This window comes from Podarcis vaucheri, assembly GCF_965113315.1.
Source record: "Podarcis vaucheri genome assembly, chromosome: 8".
NCBI lineage: Eukaryota > Metazoa > Chordata > Lepidosauria > Squamata > Lacertidae > Podarcis > Podarcis vaucheri.
Genome location: NC_138766.1, coordinates 29,788,530 through 29,797,847, shown reverse-complemented (window position 1 = coordinate 29,797,847; position 9,318 = coordinate 29,788,530). Strand labels below are relative to the sequence as shown.

General features: G+C 43.5%; 1 protein-coding gene across 9 annotated transcripts in view; it reads left to right on the top strand.

Annotated features, from left to right (window-relative positions):
- Positions 1 to 9,318, top strand: part of RREB1 (ras responsive element binding protein 1) — a 125,796-nt gene that overhangs the window by 22,897 nt on the left and 93,581 nt on the right. The gene's annotated exons all lie outside the window — the stretch shown is intronic.

The window sequence follows — 9,318 nt, the reverse complement described above, 5'->3', positions numbered from 1 at the left end:
GCCGTCTTCCCTGATCCAGTGTCAGTTGCCTGTGTTCTTCAGTGCTTAGCGAAAGTCCTGATGCCCTTGCATAGGAAATCATTGGTCTTTATTGCTTCTTCATATGTTTCAGGGTTGACTCCCTGCATTGGAAAGAGGTCGTGGAGCTGAACACTGGAACATAACTGTTAAGATGAGAGGCAGAATGGACTTCCCATATCTGCTTATATGGCTACCATGTGGATAGCACTGTGACCTTGGTGTCGGGAAGGAGAGTTGTTTTTGTGTCTCTGTCATGGGAAATGGTTATCACTTGTTTGGTGTCATGTATTGAAATCATAGAATTGTAGAGTTGGAAGGGATCATGAGGGTCGCCTAGGCTTAACCCACTACAGGAATCTTTTGCCCAACATGGGGCCTTGAACCCACGAACCTGAGATTAAGAGTCTCACGCTCTACTACCGATGGAGCTATATGTGGAGATGCAGCATTGTACAATAGTCAGGGAATTGGAGTTATGAGTTCAAATTCCTTGTCATCCATATGGATGACTTGGGGAAGTTTGACATCTTAGCACCAGGTTCCATGTCTGTAGAATGGAGGTAATAGCTGTAAGATCATTAGCAGGAGCTATAAAGCACTGTGGGTTGTTGTTTTCTTAAAGTTGTATATGAATTGCAAATAATTCATAATAAAAGTTTAAACATTAATCTATTAGATGAATTTCTAGTGTTTACAACTGCATTGGACAAAACCGGAAAATAAAATGGGGAAATAATTTTTTGTTAGTAGCAGCAAAACATTACTTGTTAAAACATCCTGTAAGCCAGCTCTGAGCATTTTGAGTGCAACTTTGGCTTGTGGGGGTACAACAAACAATGAACCTTGTTTATATGATTGTTGTAATTAATACAGCTGTAATTAGACACTGGGGGCAAAGTTTGGGTTTTCCAGCAGTCATTTATATTTAATTATTGGAGTCAATTTTGTTTAGTGGGTTCTGATTAATATATTTCTGTGAGTAAGATTGTTTTGGTGATTGCAGTTGCATGGATTTTATAATAATTTGGTCTATTGAGAGACACAATTTTTTAAACCAATGAATCTTTGTAATAGCACATTGATGGGTATAACAAGTGTTCCTAGTCCTAATGAATTTGTGAAAATTCACCACAAATCAATTGCATTGCATCTAGATAATCCATGCTGGCTTCAGCTGTGTGTGTAGGTATGTGTGTGTTTAGCGGCCCTGTTAAAGAGGCTATTGTAGGTTTTCTATAGAGTGGAGAAGGTTTGGAGCTTTTTAAAATTAGGTGTGCAGTACTCTGGCTCACGCTAGATAACTGAACGTTCTTTTATTGCTCACTTAATTTAAAATGAGTTGGTTGTTAAAAAACAACAACCCAACAAAACCTGTTTTAAACATGATATGAGGAGGAGGGATAGCTCAGTTGGCAGAGCATGATACTTTTAATCTCTAGGTTGTAGTTTCGAGTCCCACGTTGGGTGAAAGATTCCTGCAGTTGCAAGAGGTTGGGCTAGATGACCCCCGGGGTCCCTTCGAACTCTACAAATTTGTGAATCTGTATATGGATACATAAGATAGAGCCAAATTTGTGAACTGGAGTAGCTTGAGCTTGGTGACAAAGAAAGCCCCCTCAATTTAAACCTCTCATCTTAGATGACTTTGAGCAGGCCTTTGTTTCATCCTTGATAGTCTATCAGCAATCCGGGCCTGCTACTGGCCTACTTTGCAGAGTTGTCATGTTGGTTACCAAGACTCCTGTAGAGCTGTTGCTGTATAAAAAAGTGACAGCCTTAAAAATAAATAAATTCTGGAGCAGTTTCAGTGTCAATAAGTGCTTTCCACGTGTATCATGTGCTTTTACTATGTCATACTCTGGTCAGCTGCTTATGTTGGAAGACGATTGAGCATTGGACCAAAGTGAACTTTGTAAAAATCAGTGGAATATGTTATAGTAGTGGCTTTTAATAATGATGCATTTGCTACCTATTTCTTAGATTTACATCCCTCCCCCCATTCATCATAAGATCCCAGGACAGTTAACAGAATAAAATACAGGAATAAAAACAAGTAAATAATAAAACAAAACAGCAAAACAATAACGCCCCCGTTTCTCACAGACACATTTAAAAGACTGCAGGGTTTTAATCAGCCAAAGGCCTGGTTGAAGAGGAATGTTTTCTCCTGGTGCCTAAAACACAGTCATACCTCCGCTTACGTATCCCTCTGGTTATGTAAACGGCAAACCTGGAAGTATATTTCCTGGTTTTTGCCATGCGCGCATGCGCAGAAGCGGTAGACTGCCGTGCGCACTTGCAGAAGCGGTCTCTACGGTTGTGAAAACCTCTGGGTCCTGGCCGGACCTCTGGATAGGATCTCATCTGCAACCAGAGGTACCACTGTACAGTGGACGCTCGGGTGCGAACGAGATCCTTGTGGGATGCATGTTCGCAGCCCGCGTCTGCGCACGCGCTGGTTGCAATTCAGCACTTATGTGCGAAGTGTGATTTAGCGCTTCTGCGCATGTGCGACCGCCAAAACCCGGAAGTAACCCGTTCCGGTACTTCCGGGTTTCGGTGGTCCGTAACCTGAAAAAACGCAACCTGAAACGTCTGTAACCTGAGGTATGACTGTATATATAATGAAGGCGCCAGGCAAACCTCTCTGAGCAGAGCATTCTGCAAACAGGGAGCCACTACAGAGAAGGCCTCTTCTTGTGTTGCCACCCTCTGGACCTCACATGGAGGAGGCACATGACGAATCACCTCAGATGATGAACGCAGTGTCTGGGGCAGTTTATATGGGGAGAGGCGGTCTTTCAGGTTTTCATATTTGTCACGGGGAACAGAGGTCAGCCGCATCTCATTTTAGCCCTGCCGACTGTCCTGTGGGAAAGCGCCTGGCCTGCTTGTGTCTTTTTTCCACTGCAGCAATCTGTTCAACAGTTGGTACCCAAATGGAGAGGGATGTGGTCATCTGCTCTGCGACACGCAGGAGTAGATGCAGGAGCTGGTTGAAAAGTTTGATAACTCGACTTGCACCAGCTGGAATGAGTTGGCAGAAATATACATAAATGAGGTGGACTATACTGATAGATCTTTGCTTTTAGTCAACAGTGTGCCACTCCACTTTAAAAATAAATGGTTTGCTGGCAAACACAGCTACTGTAAGTTCTGCTTCACTTTGTGGAACATAAAATGACTGTGGAAGGGGGAAGAGGAACTGGAGCATGACTGTGTGACAGGAGTGTAGTGTACTTCAGTTTGTTTTCCAGCCTCAGGATGGTAAGTTTGCCTACTTTCCCCCCTTGTAAGACTCCTGTGTCTTTAACCACATAATCAAAATTGGAAATCATCTTGGCATTGATCTGCAACAAGGATGGAAGAAGTGTTGGTTACCTTCTGGGTTTCTGCACGTTTAAATAATACAAGCTGGGCTTCAGTTCCAAGCACGCTTCCATCCTGTTATTGTGGATCTTGACCCTTGTGTCCTCTTACAGAATTGCAGTCTGATTTGTAAGCTCATTAAATTGGAATTGGTGTGTTCGGAACTGGTGCTTTGGGTTTTTTTGGAGTGAGTGTTTCACTTTTGCCTCCAACCTGTAATTTCAAAACTGATCTAGAGAGGTAAGGTGTGTTGCAGGTGTGAAGAACACCATCCATGGAATTGAATGCTACCTTGTGGGCTCTTTTGCATGGTAAGAGTTGGACAATTCTGGTTTGCCAAAGATGTCTTTAAATTTTATTTTTTATTTTTGTGGAAAGCCATTGAAGAGAAAAGGTGTAGCACCTATGGTTGCCAGCTGACCAGAAAACAATAGCCTGGCCTGTTTCTATGCTTGACAGCAACCTGACCTATAAAAAAATATCACTTGGTTTCCCAGAACAGAGAGGAACATTGGCAGATCAAGACATTTAACCAACGTCTGGTTAAATGGAGAAAAATAATAAAGTTGGCAACTGTAACATCACCTCTGCAGTCTTTTTAAAGCATGGCTTCACACTAGATATTTTTGTGAGGTAAATATTAAAAGTGACAAGAGAGCTACCTTGTGAAGGAAGAAAAGCTAAGTGCCTCTGATAATTCAGATTTGAGGAAGACTATGCCACATTGCTTGCCAATTCCCTGTCAAAATTGTGCAGTGGGTAGATGCAAGCCTTTGCAGCCAGAAGCTTGTACGACCGTTTTTGGGTTGTGGAGGTGGCTGGGATGTGTTGGGGAGGCAAAGGGTTTTATAACACACACACACACACACACACACACACACACACACACACACACAGCTGCAGATGTTTATTATTTTGTGTGCAGCAGTATCTTAACTGTGACTGGGCAGAAGCTGGGAAGGGTCACCAAGGCTTCATTTAAAATGTTATTTATTAGCAAAGGGCAGCGCGGACTAAGACAGTCACCCAGGAGGGGTTGGGTGGGTGAGGCTGCTCATCTCTCTCTCTGCCCCCCAGCCCCCTGCAACTGAAAGAGTTTTGTCCTGAAAACTTGTGATGGGGAGGGAGAGAGATAAAGATAAGAGACGGATTTGTTCTGCTGCAACTGTTCTGCTTGCCTGTGTTTGTAGTGGAGGAGAGGCGTTTTTTTCTGTGGGTGCGGTTTTTGAAAGCTACCGATAACTTTCAGCCTGCACCTCTGCCTGCTGCTCCTTTCTGTTTCCCTCAGCAAGATGGTCACGCTTAACCCCTTTCTTCCTTGGCAGTTGCTGAAGAAGCTCACAATCTCCCCTTCCTTCATCTTTGTGGGGGAGCTTGCTTACTCCTTGAGTTTCCGTAGGGAGAAATAGTGCTGGGAGTGGAGAGTGGAAAAGGGATGAGGCCCGAAGTTGTCCCCCTTTTCTTTCTTAAGTTCCTTAGAAGGTGCAGCATGTTAACATAGGAACAGCATCCTCGAGACATTTCTGCTTCCAGTCATGCGCTCTCTTTGTGCACCGTTGTTATTAAGTGAGCGACGGGTCATTGTGAACCATGTTTTATACATTTTTAACTCCTTCTTTCCTTCTCAGGCTTTGCTAAGGGGGGAGAGGAAAAACGGGATTTAGCTTTCTAGGGTTGCAATAATACAGGCAGCTAAGCAGTAGTATCTTCTGCTTTAATGCAATTAATATAAACAGGCGTTTCCTATATGTAATTGTTCTCAGGAATGTAGCCAGGGTTTCAGGGCAGAGCTGTAGCTGGCGATGAAGCACAGCGATGGTCCACTCGGAATGCTGTTTTTTCCTTAATCGTCTTAGGGTTTTGTTTCCTTCTTTTTGATCAGCTGCTGGGGTTGCCAAAGGGGAAACCAAGGGAGCATCACACAGCTTAACATCGTTTTCCAGGGCTCCTGTGTTTCTGTGTCAGATATTTTTGCATACTGGATTGCGGGTTAAATTGGTTGCTTGAACAGAATTCTGGGTGTGGAGTTCACTGCTTGCACCAGAGCTTAAAACATTAATTGATCCACACATCTTGAGCTTTGACAAGTTTGGTTGACTGTGTACAAAGAGGCACCCAGAATTTTTTTGACATTTTTATATTCCGGCTGGTATGAGAAAGGACTACTAGATACTCAACTGCTGGGTGCAGAGGTGCAATGTATAGTTGTTGACATAGTCATTGTGGCTAGAGTAGCCATTGATACTTAAGAAGCCATGTTCGACCTCCACTCTTTGAGGCAGCAACCTTTGAGTACCGCTGCATTGTTGGAAACTGAGATTTAAAATCTAGGAGCCAGATGGCATCTTAAAACTAGGTTATGGTCACCACAACACTATGCTCCCGCCCCCATTTAATAAAAAAACCAAGATTACAAGGCAAATGGTCTATGGGGCACCGCAACACCAAAAGACCCACGCCAGCCAGCCAGATGGAGATGTTAGGCACCAAACTTGGTGACCAAACATCTCAACTTCCTCGCAAAAGGCTTTCTGCCTGTTGCAAAATGTGCCTGGCGCTCGGCTGATTTCAAACACTGAGGAGTTGTTGGGAATCACATTTTGGGAAAATGCTGTTGCGCTAGGGTTTTGCTTGAGTTCTTCCCATGAGCATCTGCTGAACAGGATTCTTGTACTAGAAGGGCGTTTGGCCTGATCCAGCCAGACTCTGCTACTTCTCATTCCTTCTATGCAAAGTGGTGTCGCTGGGTGTCAAGCTCATAGTTCTCTCCCCGCCCCCCATAGGATATCTCTACATTTGCATCCTTATAAGCATAACAGCTTTACTTTTTATGATAGGCTAAAGCGCTACTGTTTTTAACAGCTTGCTAGTTGTTTACTGTGCAGAATCATACTCTTTAAAAACCCAACAACTTTTTGAAATTAGCATTGTGACCCGAGTGCCCTGCTTCTGTTTGTGTATTCAGGTTGAGGTGGTGACTTTTTATAAATCGCCATTTTTGTCTGCTGAATGCAGCATTCTTTTGAGGCTGAGACCTGGGACCTGGGTTCCTGATGAGATGCCTGCATGTGCTTGCATAATTCTGCACCCAGTTTTCAGGGGGAAATAATAAACACCTTTCAGTCACAGAGACGGCAACCCTAAACATTGTCATCTGGTGGGAAGCATTTGTAAAATTAGTGGAATAAAACATATGGATGCAAACGCCTATACATTTTATGCATTCGCTCCTTTTTCAAAGTTTGCTTTGGAGGGATGAGCTAACTGCTTTGCTTTCTCCATGAGGCAATTAAAATAATTGTCAGGCTTAACTGCGCAGCGAAGTTTGCCACCTAGTTGGGAGACTGGGCTGACCTCACAGGATTGTCTGGCTGTGGTTTCCAGCCAAAGATTCACTCTTTGAGAGAGTCTCACTTCTAGTGCTGAACTATTTTTTGACTCTCTGAATGAATGCAATATGTTAACACTCCCGTAAGCCCCAGGATTGCTTGGCTGCCCCATGCCTTGCCTGCTTCATACTGGCTGAAAAGGTACCATTGTTTGTTCTGCAAACACTGGGCAATGTTTGTTTCCAAGGTGACTGCCTTTCTGTTGCTGCTGTGTAGGGAAGAGCAGGGGAAAGTTGGTTTAAACACCTGGGAGAGCATCTTGCTTTACAAAAAAAGAAAAGGGGGGGAGAGGGAAAAGAGCTGCTCTTTGCAGAGTTCAGATTGAGTTTTAATCCTTATGCACGAATATGTTAACATAATTAAAAGCCTTCTTTCCATTGCCCTTCTTGATGTGTAAAGAAGAAGAAGAAGAAGAAGAATGGAAAATTTATCAGATCAAATTATGGTGATGGCTTACAATGCACTCCCCCCCCCCCAAATCTGGGTCAGAACAATGACTGTGTGGAAGAAACCATTGAACCAGCAGCACAAAGCGATAGCTAATCTGTACAGAATGATAGCAAGCACAACGATAGCCTGGAAAATTTGGGAGAGCTCTGTTGATGTCCCGAGGAACGTTGGCTGCTGAAGGATGGCAGGACCAAAGTAATAGATTTTTTTCTGGCACCCCCAAACCTTGGCTTTTGGTTTCTCGCTTTGCGAAACCGCATCATGCCGCCTCCATCACAGAAACCTTGTGTTGTAATGTGCAGCGGCATAACTGCAGGCATTGAGTTTAATGGGATATTAGGTCATGCCTGTGTACCTGAGTAGGAGTCCGAGGACAGGGATGGGTAACCTGTAGCCGTCCCAGATGTTGCTGGGCTGCAACTCTGGCCATTGGCCATGCTTCTGAGGCTTATGGGAGTTGCAGTCCCAATAACATCTGGAGGGTCAGAACTTCTGCACCTTTGCCTTAGAACAGATGCCAATATGTTTCTTCTGACAGCTTTTATTTGCTAACCTTGTACACATGTGATGTGATCTTTGGTTTCTCGGCTCCCTGCTGCTGCTCCTTTTGTTTCTGTAGGAAGCAAACTTAATGGATCCTTCCCCAGACCCCAAGAGGCTGGTTTGGTACACATCTTAGTGTTTGGGTCAGCTGCTGTGCAGGCAGTGTAGAAATTCTTTCTTTTTTATTACTTGTTCTGATCTTTTGCTGCCTGCTCTTCTCTCCTCAGCCTCTCCCTCACTCCAAAACTACATACAATTTATTTGAAAACGGTTTGCTAAAAAGTCAAAATGAGTGCAGCTTTTTTTTAAATAAAAAAGGTCAGAGATGCTGTTAGCAGAACGTTGCCTTTTTTCCTCCCTATCAGGTTTAGTACAGTTCATGCGCAGGTTTCAGTAAACATTAACCACTTTTATCAGGGCTTGCAGTGTGTGGAATAGTTAGCAAAGAGAATGTGCTGAAAGACACCGACAAAATGAACAAGTCCAAGGTCAAAAGGATGGAAGACTTATTATTACTACTACTACTATTTTTTGGTTTTAAGTAAGGGGATGGAGGGGCTGGAAAGCAAATCCATGCTCTTCCCTTCCATGCTTAAGGTGTAACTTGCAGTTAAAAAAACAGCAGAGAGAGGCCATGAAGCTTGAGCAACGGTCCAAGAAAGTTAAACCGTCCAGTCTCACACAAGTGTTCTTGTCAGGGGTGATGTTTGCAAATTCTTGTGCATCAAAAAGGTGCTTCTAAATTGTGTCCTTTGAGGGCACATTGCTGCATCAGCTTAACTGCCTGAACTTATTGCCTGACTGAAAATAATAATAATGCCAATTTCTGGCCCTATCCTGTCTGCAGAAAGTCTTGTGCTTAGCATCTCCCACTTTGGATGGCAACAATGTTGGAGAAAAATGGTCTGGAGCTAGACCTGATCTTTTCCGTTTTCAAAATGTGTATCGTTTTCAAATCTTGACATTCAAATGAATGCCCTCCCCGATAAACGTGCAGTAAATTCTAGCCGTTATTGTCTATTCTGTTCCATAAATAGAAAATTATATTGGTGAATTAATCTCCAGTCTACTCTAGACCAACAAAGCTTTGCTCCACTTTAAATGAGTAACTTAACCCAAGAGGTCTTGCCTGTAAAGTGCCATGAGGATTGAACTTTTTTGATCTCAAAAGTAAAGCACAAATTTAGGGTAAACAGATTTGCAGGTCACTTTGTTCTGTCTGAGCACGCTCTGTAGCCTTGCTGCCGTTGCGTCATGTTATTGCTCATGAATGAAACCGATCGGCACTGGCAGTGTGCAACCCTGGTTAGACCAAAGTTTGGGAGATGGTGTGTTACGTTGTTCTAATTTGAAATGTTCTGGGGCTGGCTGTGGCTTTGCTTGGATGACACGAGTTCTCAACTGCGTAACGTGATAGGCATAGCTGTCCTTGTGCAAACTGAGCAGTTGTGAGTTGTTAGTTTTGGACATGAAAATAGAAAGAGGCTTTCAAGGTATGGGACATGGAGAGTGAGAGAGAGAGCTGTACCTGGTCTCTCTCACTCGT